A 12,137-nucleotide genomic window follows, 5' to 3' on the forward strand; every position below is an offset into this window, starting at 1 on the left:
AAGAGCTCTGCAATCACAAATTAAAGGGGAGAGTGAGTGCTGATCCGAATTTGTGCTTGTAATCTGATCAATGATAACCTTTGAATCTGCTTCAATGATGATATGTGAATAATTTTGTTGGACTGCAATCTACAGCTCATCTCTGATTCAATTCCTATCCTTCAGCTACATTGTTGGTTGCATTTCCAATGAATCTGCTGTATCCAATTGGCCACTCTCCCCAGTGGTTGCGAAAAAGCCCGCCTGCACTTGCTGGTCCCGGGTTTCCTAGTGAAGAACCATATGTGTTTAGCATAACAAAGGGTCGCATAGGTGATTCCCAACCAACTGGCAACACTTGGTCCCAGGAAAGGGAACTCCGCAGCTGCATCAGGACAAGAGGGGGCCAAGTTTTTTGGCTTGTTTAAGGGGGTCAAGTAAGGATTTGTTCCTATTAGGCCAAAGAACCCCCAGCAGATGAGAAAGGAAAGAGGAGCTCCGTGGAATTTGGTGGAAGTGAACAGATTGAAGTTTTGTGTAGCCATACTTCAACCATTCTACAAAACTCATTTGGACTAAATTAGGGTCATTAAGAGGAAAAGAGAAAGAAGACTAAAGACTTGACAGCTTTGGGACAAGTCTTCACAATATGTTCAGCATTTTCCACACTGACATTATAGAATGCACATAGAACTGTCACGAATGATTCTCCTTTTGGTAAGCAAGTCTTTAGTGACTAACTCGTCGTGACTACAAAGCCATAAGAAGTGTTTGACTTGGATTGCAATTTTCTATCAAAAATTTCTTATGTTTCTATGAACACATTTCGTGATAACATTTTTATTTCATATTTATTAAATCCCTACCGTACATTTCTTCACAAAATTCTAAAAAAATAGCTATCCAAACGGGGGTAAATTCCAAATTCGGGCAAAGGAGCTTTGACTCAAGACTAATTTAATGTATGATGATCTATTACTACTATTTAATAATTACCAAAAACAAAAGAAGAAACATACTGGTTACTATAAAATGTAAAATACATTTTACTCCCTGTGGTTTAGTACTTTTTCACATCACCCCCTTGTGGTTTCAAAAATTGTACATAACTCTCTCATGATTTGAATTAAAGTGTTAAAATGATGAAATTTGTATTCCGTAACGGAGTCAACTAAAATATCAAAGTACCTCTATATAAAGTTAAAAATTATTTATTAGCAATAGGGGCTTATGCATATATTTTGAAAACTATAAGCGGGCTATGTTATAAAACACTAAACCATAAGGGAGTTATGTGGTAAAAATACAAAATCATAAAGGGTTAAAGGGTCATGCATATTATGTTTATATATTTTGGTCACTTTAGCCATATTAGTTCTTAAACAAGGATAATCTTGACATTTCGATGGGTTCCGTTATTTTGACACTTTAATCAAAACTCTGAATGAGTTTTGTATAATTTTGAGAGGGTTATACAAAAAATTGCTAAACAAGAGGGATGGTATAACAATGTACTTTACCCTATTAGAAATCAATCATTTTATCCATGATGTGTTGCTAATTGTATGTGTTATGATGTATTATCTATAGTTTAATAATGGATTAACTTTTTACTTTTTATGTACTGTAAGTATAGTGATTTTTTTTTAGGGTAAAATACAGTAAACCTCCCTGTAGCTTGTGAAATGGTCAACAAACCTCCCTATCATTTAAAAACACACATTGAACCTCCTTACACTATAGACTAATCGTGAATTGGGATGAAAAACATCCAAATTAATAGAGAGTGAGTCACACTCGCCTAATACGTGAGTAAAATTGATCACGTTGATTTTTCTGCATAAAAATTGATTTTTTTCTTCCAATTATACCTTCCTTTTTTTCTTTCTTTTGCTTTCCTGCTCCCAAAATCAGAAGGTTGCTTTCTATCTTTTTTTCTTTTCTTTCGTTTCATCTCTTTCCTTCTCCCACAAACCGCAATCAAAACAGAGACTGTAGATGCACCAAAACACCAACTTCTCTCACAACCACGACCACCGCGACCACTCTTTCTCCTTCTTATATTTATCTTTTGTTGCAACACCAGGGGATTCTTAAGAAAGTTCATGTCAAACTTTGGCTTCTTCTCCAATAGAACTCTCCTTACAGCAACACCTTTAATCTCTTAAGTAATTGCCCTTAACCCATTCTGGTAACCAGATTTGACGCCATCACCATTGCCATCGTGGCCACCAACTGATACGTAATATGAATCAAGGCAGCCTCACAATTTTTCTTTTAATCCATGCAAATATCTGACTTTTTGTGTGTAATTGATGTCAAATAACCATTTTACTGGTCCAAAGGATTATTTTTATATAGTAATTTGTTGGTTTTGCTTTGTTTATGGACTGAAATTTATAGTTTTGCCTATCATTGTTCATGCCTATGTTTGTTACTCTTTGCTTGTTTTTGGTCAAATCTGATATCATAATCATGATCTACGCTGAAATTGGATTTGAGGGTGTAATTTTTGTTAAATTCCACCACTGGTGGTAGCTACTGGCGGCGCCACTCCTACTGTTACTGCCGCAAGATCTGTAAATGATAATAATAGGCAGAGAAGAAGAGAAACTTTGAAAATTTTCACCTTGACTCATAAAGTCTTTTTGTAGACCCACAAAGACGATGATGGATGTGGCGGCAGCGGTAGAAAAATAATGAAAGCTACTTTATCGCTGGAGAAGATGAAGAATGTTTTAAAATTTTAGTTTGGCCCCTTAATTTTGTTCTTAGACAATTCAAGATTCATGAATTTAGATGAAAGCTGAGACCCAATGGTGCTGAAGATGATGATGAAGGTGATGACCATGACAATCATAGTGATGGCAACGATGGCGGTGATGGCAAGGTGACAATTGTTGCACTAATGAAAGGAAGAAAAGGAGAAGAAAATGAAAGGAAAAGGAAAACAGAAAAAGGAAAAAAAAAAGAACAAAAAGAAAGGCGATGGGTTCTGAAATCTGAACATCGTCCTGTTGGAGAAGGCAACAAATTTTTAGAATTTGTTGAATTAACCCCTGCATTTTATTTTTTTCTTAAATGAAGCAAGAAAGTTTTTAAAATCTTAAGTCAAACACGAACTAAGTTTTGGTATAGTTTGAAAACAAGGTTATTATAGGAATTTTATATTATTTCATCAAATTGGATGATTTCCGTTCATTGGCCAAATTAGTTCAAACCATGAGGGGACTCTTTGGGAGTTTTTAAACAATGAGGAGGTTTTATGACAATAACCCAAACCACAAGGGGGTTTAGCGTATTTTACCCTTTTTTTATACTAGTTATGATATAGTGTTTTTTTTTGTATTAGTTCTAATATATCAATAAGGGAGAATTGCACAAATAGTCCCTCTCATATTGCAAATGTGAAAATTTAGTCCCTCAAAATGAAAATGATCACTTTTAGTCCTTAGCAAATAAAAAAGGATCAATTTAAGTCCCTTTTCACTTTTTCAAGCGATTTTCGGTCAAAATGTGTCACGCACACATCATGTGCCCAACTTTTGAAGGGTAAAAAAAACCAAACCACTTATTTGTTGACCAAAATGTAAGGAACGAATGGCGCAAAGTTTAGTTAAACCCTTTATTTTGTAGTAATCCAATATTCCATCTCCGATTCCTCTCAACCCAAAAAGAAACGAAATTATCAGTATCCAGCAGCGGACTGATCTTGATGAAAAGAAACATTGGTGATTGAAGCGAAGAAGAAAAAGGCCTATCAGAGTGATGGACAAAGAAGACATTGAATAGATCCCAAATTACAGTATGTATTTCTAAACCCTAAACTAAAAAATTTGTGGAATGATGACAGATACTGTGTGAATAGTTTAAATAGAGTTGCAATAATCATGATTATTGCACTTAAGAAGTATTATTATATTGATTAGGGTTGCTGGTGGTCAATTTTATGCCTTATATTGTTGCAATTGCATGTAGTCCCTTGTGTTATGTTGTCGCTTTACATGGATAGATCCATGATAGGGCATAATTTGTTGTTAATTTTATGATTAATTTCCCTCTTTGTCCTTGCCAAATATTGTTTTAATTGTTGAAATGTACTTATATTTGGTATTTGACCCTAATTACAGGAAGTGGAGCAAACAAGTGCTAAAAAGGAGACTTTATTGAGAAAAATACTCCACACATGGAAAGTTCTAAAAGGAAATACAAGCCGGGCTCCACAGGATGCTACAAAAAGGGATTTCCTATCTTTATGCTGAAAAGGGTGGACTTGTACTAGGAGTCTTACGGGTAAAGAGGAAACTAAAAACAAGGACTTTGGTAAAGCTCTAATTCTTTTGGCCCTTGGACTCTCAATTCAGTGGGGACCACTAGGGATAGCATTAGACTTTCTTTTGGCTTTAAAAAGGGAAAAACGTACAGGAGGTTATATTATCAATAGTTTTAGCTTAGTTTTTAGTATAGTTTAGTTTTATTCTTTCTTGGTTTTTCTTATGGCCTGAACCTCAATTAAATTACGTGGAGATTTTCTCATGAGGCATGGCTAAGTTTCTCATCTAGTCGAGGAACAACGGAGGACTTGGTTCTACTAAATTTGTGAGATCGAATTAGTTTTTATTTATTTCCTATTATCTTCTGGTATTCGTCTATCTTCTGCTTTATGTTCATATGGTTGTTTTATTATTCGATTATCCAGGGCCCGGATTCTAGATTAATTCAATAACCTGAAGCCAATTAGGGTAGTTAAATCCGTAATTGTTTAATTATTCTAAACTGGTGGCAACTGGCATGATTGGATTTGTGTCGGGGAGATAGGCAGGCTAACTTAAAGAGACCCGCGTAGCGTGTTGATTGGTTAGAATTAGGCTCTTCTAATTACTCATGCAATTAGGGAATTGAACTTCTATGGTCGTACCTAGGGTTATTCCCTGATTAGAGAAATAGTCAACGGTCGTACCTTGGCTATCGACAAATTGAGGAAGAGTTGGTTGTTTATCGCGTGTATGACAACTATAACTAATTTATCAGATAGTAACTGGAATAATCCTTGCATCTGTGATCGAATTAAGTGAACCATCTCCGAAGTTGTCTCTTGGCTAGAGTTCGTCCATTATTATTTTTATTGTGATAATTAGTTATTTGAGTTGTAGTTATTTTATTTTATTTTAATTTATTCCAAGTAATTTAGTTACTATTATTTTCAAAAACCCCCCATATCTGGAACTTGAGAAGAAATTAAATTATCCCCAATCCCTGTGGATTCGACCCTGCTTACCGCTATATACAGAATTTGTATTTTATTTGAGCAGGTATTTATTATTGCACAGGTTTGACGCCTGTCAATTTTTGGCGCCGTTGCCGGGGACTGGTGCCTGATTAATTTGTTTCTTTTTTACTTCATTTTTTTATTATTTTCCTCTTATTTTTTTTTATATATATATAGTTTATGGCTGCTAACATTCCGTATTTTGGTGATAGACTGGATTTTATTTCTAGAAAGGGTTATGAACCTTGTGCTTTTTCTAATGATCAATGGGCTGCTGCAAATTGTGGAACTTATTTTGCCTCAAATCATTCAATCGACATATGCCATGCATTTCAAGATGGTCTAAGTGCTCCAATAGATACTTTTGGAAATTTTTCGCCTCAATATCAAACATGGTATAACCCTATTTCAAACGGGTATGATCAAGGATGGTTGGATGATTCCAATTTTAATTATGAACAAAGGCCAATAGATTTTCAACAGCTAGAGTTACAAGAACCGTCATCCATGTCAGGTATGTCTCTTGAAGAAATAGTTGAATCACTAGCTACTAACACATATCTAATTCAACAGGAGACATATCAAATTCAACAGGAGGTACATCAACTTCAACAGGAGACACAAAAGATGAGTGAAGAGATGAAAGAAGGAAGGCGTGAATGGGCATCTAAAATAAGCAAATTGATTTCTCCAGTTTATGAAGAATTGCCCTCACCGACTATTATCGACCATGAGGAAGATGAGAGTGCAATTATTCTGACAAATGACATGGTACTGCAAGGGTCTCAAGAAGAAGAATCTAAAGATGCAGATGAAAAGAAAGTTGAAGCACAAGAATTGAGACCCCAACATCAAATGGTTCAAGTGAATGAATCCAGTGAACAATCTCCAAATGCGGTGACATCTCCTCCATTCCTTAATGAATATTTTCCTGACTCTTATTTTTTAATTCCTGTTAGTGAGATTGATTTTATTATACCAGAAAATTTTGAGTTTCATGACAGGAACAATTTAAGAGTCACGATGGCAAAATATCTCAAACCAGCAAGTGCTTGTGATGGAGGAGTGAATGAAGATTTAAGGTCATTACTTGGTTGTTTGGTGCCATTTACTAGTCCATGGAAGCCCGTAGCTCGTGTGCTCAAGAATTACTCTATTTACGAGAGCTATCAGGATTACATAGAAGATGAAGCACTGAAGCGAGTTACGCGATTTTATCCTCCATGAATAAACAGGACAATGTCTAGCCAAAGACATTAAAGAAAGGCGCTGCTTGGGAGGCAACCCAAGGCTTTTGTTTTAATTTTCTTATGTTTTTGGAGTTTTTGTTAAGTGTCAGTTGCATTTAGTGATTTGTTGCTTGGTGGCAGGAAAGTGGCAATTAGACGTGCCCACGCCAGGTGGTCACGCCTGAGGGAAAGAAATTTTCGTTCAGAATCTGCGGACTCTATAGCAGTTAGACGTGCCCACGCCAGGTGGTCACGCCTGAGGGAAAGAAATTTTTGTTCAGGATCTGCGGACTCTATAGCAGCTAGACGTGCCCACGCCTAAGCCAAAGGTTCCAAAAAAAAAAAAAAATTCTTTTCCTTTTTCTTCTCTTCTTTCTTTCTTCTTCTTTCCTTTCTTTCTTCCCCGCTGCTTTCCCTTTTTTTTCCCTTTTCTTTTCTTCTTCACCCGCCGCCGCCAAGAGCTCCACCAATCTCCCCGTAGCTCGTCGCCGAACTGCCATCGCCGCGCGCCGCCCTCACCATGGCACCAGAGCAACACCAGCGCCGCCGTCCAGCCCTGAGCTCCACCGCACGGTCGCTCCCACTACTGCAGCAGATCCAGCTCAGCCGCCTGCCCAAGCTCCACAGCCCAGCGCCGCCACAGCTTGCTGCTGCCTCCAACCCCACACGACGCACAGCGCCCGAACTGTCACCACCGCTCCGTCGTCCAACAGCAAGCTCGCGCGCAGCCGGAGCAGCTTTCCCCCTCGCAGCGAGCCACCAGCGCGCGCGAGCAGTGCCGTTCGCAGCCTTCCAGCGCAAGGGCTCCAGCGCGAACCCCAGCCCAGGCCAGCTCTTAAGCAACACCGGCGTGCACTCCGCGCGCGTGACCAGAGCAGCGAGCAGCAGCTGCAGTCGCGGACTGCAGCCCGCGCGTGCAGGCAGAGCGAGCAGCTTTCCCCCTTGCGCCCGACCTCCAGTCCGCCAGCAGTTTCCTGCAGTGGGCGTGCGACCAGCAGCGCAGGAGCACCTGCGCGCCTGTCATCCCAGCAGCAGACCAGGCCAGGCCCCCACACGCCAGCCGTCACCTCTGCCCTAGCGCCAGCCGTCACCCACTGCCAGTCAAAGACTCTGGTGATTTCTTTTTCAACTTCCTGTCACTTAGCTGAGGCCAGATTCTTAATTTTTGTTTAGCAGAGGACAGATTTTTACTTTCTTAGCTGAGGCCAGATTGCCAATTTTTACGCTGATTGTTCCCATAAATTAAGTTGGTTGCTAAGTTGATTGTTTGGGGTTTCTCAGTGAATTGAGTTTGCCGTTTGATTTAATTCTTCTCTGTGCGTACACCAGTGGTATTGGTTGTGTTAGTTTGCCTAACATTCATTCATTCTCTTTGGTTGGCTGCTTGATTGGAAGCTCAGAGCTTGTGACTAAGTTGTTATTGCCTATATTCTGACCTGCTCTTACTGGACTTGCTGAATTCTTGGGGGCATTTGTTGGGATTTTGGGTGGCTATGTGTCCATTTGCTGAAATTCGTTGCTTTGTTTAATCAGTCGCATTGCTCCTAGTTTGCTTGAGTGAAATTGGTTGGACGTCCTTTGCCTGTGGAGTTTAACTGTTACATTGTTTGGAGTGGTTTTCTGGTACTGATTGACTTGTTGGGCTTAAATTGCTCAGGGCTTTAAATTGCTAATTTGGTGAGCCATTTATTATGCACTACCCTTTTGAATTGGGAGATACCTGAGCTTATTGGGTTGATTTTTGACTTCATTAGAGGATATGGATTTCTACTGATCTGCATTTACTTGTTCCTCTATATGTTGGCAATTTTGTTTCTATTGATTGGGTTACTTGTTAGCGGCAATAGTGAGATCAAAATTCTCTTCTAGGTTCAGAACCTCTTGACCTTAGCCTACTCCAACCCAACTCAACCATTCCCCGCCTCACTCACTGCTGTGGCCCCGCCATGGTCCCCGTGATTTCAGGGAAGTACCGTTGCTCCTTTGCTTACTATTATTGTTTATTTATCACATTGAGGGCAATGTGTGAATTAGGTGTGGGGGGGGTCAGTTTGGGGTGTTAGTATTTTTGTTTTTAGTTTCTAAGGGCTGTTCCTTTATTTTAGTTTGATATTTATCTCCCTTTTCGTTTATTTTCTTTTCTTTTTTCTAGTGGTCAGCTCTTCTATGACTACCAAGTTTTGATGCTGGATTGTTGCCTCTAATTATGCTATTGCCAAGTTTTATTAATAAAAAGGTATCAAGTTGATGTGGTTGAGTTCAGGGACATCTCTCTGGTGAATATCAGTAATTGCTTGACTCTTCTAATTTTTGGTTAACTTTTCTAGGCATAGGGAATGATTGTTGGCATTTTTCATGTGAATTGGTCCAATTATTAATTTTAGTTCTCCATGTCTGCAAATTTTAAGGCTGGCTGCTGTTATTCTTGTGTTATTTTTAGTTATTGTGCTATATGGTTATAAATAAGAGTTGACTGTACTCCACTAGTGATTACTACTGAGTAACCGGGAATCTTCACCTAAAGTGTCGATTTTCGCGTCAAAAGGTAGTAGTTGCTATGAGTGCGTGGTCCCGTAGCGATTGGAGTTGAGTAATCGGGCTCCTCCATCTGGCAAATGTTGGAGTTTGCGTCAAAAGGCTCTAAGGGCTATAGACTAAGTCTTTTGTTACTCCAAAAAATAAAAAATAAAAAATAAAAAAAAAGGAAAAAAGTAAAGTAAAAATTGTGTTAGTATGTGAATAAGTCAGCTTGCCGGTTTGTGATCTTAATGTCGATATTTTAGTTAATAGTTGGACCATTTGCTAATAAATGTGAGCAACCATTCCTTTTTCTTAGATTAGTTTGCTTTAAATTGGAGGAGTTGGTGGTTGGGAAGCTAACCGGAGTGGTCTTTCTTGGATCTTAACTGTGATGCTTGATATATGTTTTTCCGGGCATCTTGGCAATATGATAGTTAAAGCAATAGCCATTGTCGAATTTTTGGTGTTCAATTGCTGTTCTTATGCTTGAGGGCAAGCATGATTTAGGTGTGGGGGGAATTGATAGGGCATAATTTGTTGTTAATTTTATGATTAATTTCCCTCTTTGTCCTTGCCAAATATTGTTTTAATTGTTGAAATGTACTTATATTTGGTATTTGACCCTAATTACAGGAAGTGGAGCAAACAAGTGCTAAAAAGGAGACTTTATTGAGAAAAATACTCCACACATGGAAAGTTCTAAAAGGAAATACAAGCCGGGCTCCACAGGATGCTACAAAAAGGGATTTCCTATCTTTATGCTGAAAAGGGTGGACTTGTACTAGGAGTCTTACGGGTAAAGAGGAAACTAAAAACAAGGACTTTGGTAAAGCTCTAATTCTTTTGGCCCTTGGACTCTCAATTCAGTGGGGACCACTAGGGATAGCATTAGACTTTCTTTTGGCTTTAAAAAGGGAAAAACGTACAGGAGGTTATATTATCAATAGTTTTAGCTTAGTTTTTAGTATAGTTTAGTTTTATTCTTTCTTGGTTTTTCTTATGGCCTGAACCTCAATTAAATTACGTGGAGATTTTCTCATGAGGCATGGCTAAGTTTCTCATCTAGTCGAGGAACAACGGAGGACTTGGTTCTACTAAATTTGTGAGATCGAATTAGTTTTTATTTATTTCCTATTATCTTCTGGTATTCGTCTATCTTCTGCTTTATGTTCATATGGTTGTTTTATTATTCGATTATCCAGGGCCCGGATTCTAGATTAATTCAATAACCTGAAGCCAATTAGGGTAGTTAAATCCGTAATTGTTTAATTATTCTAAACTGGTGGCAACTGGCATGATTGGATTTGTGTCGGGGAGATAGGCAGGCTAACTTAAAGAGACCCGCGTAGCGTGTTGATTGGTTAGAATTAGGCTCTTCTAATTACTCATGCAATTAGGGAATTGAACTTCTATGGTCGTACCTAGGGTTATTCCCTGATTAGAGAAATAGTCAACGGTCGTACCTTGGCTATCGACAAATTGAGGAAGAGTTGGTTGTTTATCGCGTGTATGACAACTATAACTAATTTATCAGATAGTAACTGGAATAATCCTTGCATCTGTGATCGAATTAAGTGAACCATCTCCGAATTTGTCTCTTTGCTAGAGTTCGTCCATTATTATTTTTATTGTGATAATTAGTTATTTGAGTTGTAGTTATTTTATTTTATTTTAATTTATTCCAAGTAATTTAGTTACTATCATTTTCAAAAACCCCCCATATCTGGAACTTGAGAAGAAATTAAATTATCCCCAATCCCTGTGGATTCGACCCTGCTTACCGCTATATACAGAATTTATATTTTATTTGAGCAGGTATTTATTATTGCACAGGTTTGACGCCTGTCAATCCAATATGTATTTTTGTCTCTATTATGGTCAGTCAGTCTCAAGATAATCTTTTTTTTTCTTGTTAACTATCACCAAAATAGTTGGCAGATGGTATAAATCGATTTTCCATTAGGGTCCACTACAAAGGTGAACTCACTGAATTGCCGAATAAAAAATATGGTGGGGATCGTGTAAAAAATTACCACTATTGTAATCATGATAGATGGTCTATATGTACACTTGATAGGGTTGCAGAAAATCTAGGGTATTCTAAGTTTAGTGTAATATACCATTACCTAATACTCGGGAAAAACATAGAGGATTGGTTAGTATATGTGTTATATGAAGATATTGCTCAGGATTTGATTAGATACAGAATGAAATGTGGTTTGGTTGATGTATACTTTGTGCACCTAAAAACCTACTCTGTAAGTGGATATGAAGTTGGACCATGTAAAGCAAAAGAGAGGGCTAATCCTAATGAAAATCAACAGGGAGGTGAGGTGTGTGAAGAATCTTTTGATGTAGAAGAAATAATGCTGACTAATATTCCTGTAACTCAATTCGAAAATGAAGGTGAAGAGGATAACAGAGGTAAAGGTGAGTTAGGAGCTAATAAGCACACGGGGGGAGCAACTGTAGGAGAGGAGAACTTGAAATTTGCTAAAGGAATTAGGTGAAACAAATTTAGAAGTTGAAAGTAGAGTTGCTGGTGAAGGGGAAAATAGAGCAGATATAGGAGGACAAAATCAGAATTTTAGAGAAGAACAAGGTGGGACAAACTCAAAAGTGCAGAATGCGGGAAAGAATGCACCTTTTATTGGAAAATCAAGAAAAGAGAAATCATTAAAGAAAAAAATCCTTAGCAAATAAAAATTAGGCTAAAAAAGTTGGGAGAAAAAAGAAGAGCAAAAAGAGGCACCTATTGAAGAAGATGAGGAATCTGGTGATGGTGACAACTTCATTGATAATGACTATGAGTTTAGTGATGAAGAGGACATAGTACAATTTGTTAATGAAAAAAAGTTGAATGAAAGAAAATTGTCAACGATTGTAAATCTAGTAAGGGTACAAATGCAACCACATCTCAAGTAGAGGGTGCTGAGATAAAAGAAGATGCTACTGATTCAAATGAATTTGACAGTTGTTGTGTCTCAGAAGAAAAAGAACAGCCACGAAAGAGGGTTAAGTTTCCAAAATTTTATCCTGAAACTGATATGGTCGATCCCAAATTTGTGGTTGGGCAAACTTTTACTTCTAAACAGTTGTTCATGAAGGCATACAAAAGCCATGGAGTGGTTCATGGAAGA

This window comes from Coffea eugenioides, chromosome 6 (genome assembly GCF_003713205.1).
Source record: "Coffea eugenioides isolate CCC68of chromosome 6, Ceug_1.0, whole genome shotgun sequence".
Classification (NCBI taxonomy): Eukaryota; Viridiplantae; Streptophyta; class Magnoliopsida; order Gentianales; family Rubiaceae; genus Coffea; species Coffea eugenioides.